Here is a 1,052-nt window from a genome sequence, read left to right on the forward strand (position 1 = left end):
ATGTATGTATGTATGTGTGTGTGTGTATATGTTTGTGCGTCTCTGTTTGTCCCCCAACATCGCTTGACAACCGATGCTGGTGTGTTTACGTCCCCGTAACTTAGCGGTTCGGCTAAAGAGACCGATAGAATAAGTACTAGGCTTACAAAGAATAAGTCCTGGGGTCGATTAGCTCGACTAAAGGCGGTGCTCCCGCATGGCCACAGTCAAAATGACTGAAACAAGTAAAAGAGTAAAAGAGTAAAAGTGTAAAAGAGTAAAAGAGATCTGACTAGTCATGTGAGCCTCATCAATGTATAATCAGCCCCATTCATGTCATGCTACTGAATAGAAGTTGTGACATGTATCCATTTCCCGCAATGGTTACTATAATAGGAGAAATTCGAACTTAGGCTGTAACCTCGGCTCGCTGAGAAATTACCACTGCTCAGCGAAGCAACTTGAGCAAGGTTCCGTATTTTCCCGAGGTAGTGATCCACTATGGCCATAGACAAACATTGAACCAAAGAATATGTGGTGTGTATATGTGTGTATGATGTGCGTGTGTATGTGTGCACCTTCTTGTATTTCATTTTCTTTTGATTGCTGTGAATATATGTAGATACGAGCTCGTGAATGTATATGAATGCCGCTGTCCATGTCATATAATTTTCTGTATGAATATGTGTTTATATACACAGAAACACATTCACCTTCACACGTACGCCCTCTCACACACATATGTCAAGACAGAGCAAGCGAACAAGCGAGAGAGAGAGAGAGAGGGAGAGAGAGAGAGAGAGAGAGAGAAAGAAGGAGATGTGGGCGTGTATGTGTGTGTATATACATAAGATTGTTTGTGCTCAATAATCATTTACTGGTTATGTTGAGTCTGTCTAGAGTGACTATATATATATGAATATGTGTATATGTATTTATATGTATAGGCATACGTACGTATATACATATATGTATATATATATATATGCGTTTGTATGTATGTACGTATACATATGTGTGTTCGTGTGTGTGTGTGTGTGTGTGTGTGTGTGTGTGTGTGTGTATACACACAC

Source organism: Octopus bimaculoides, chromosome 6, assembly GCF_001194135.2.
Source record: "Octopus bimaculoides isolate UCB-OBI-ISO-001 chromosome 6, ASM119413v2, whole genome shotgun sequence".
Classification (NCBI taxonomy): Eukaryota; Metazoa; Mollusca; class Cephalopoda; order Octopoda; family Octopodidae; genus Octopus; species Octopus bimaculoides.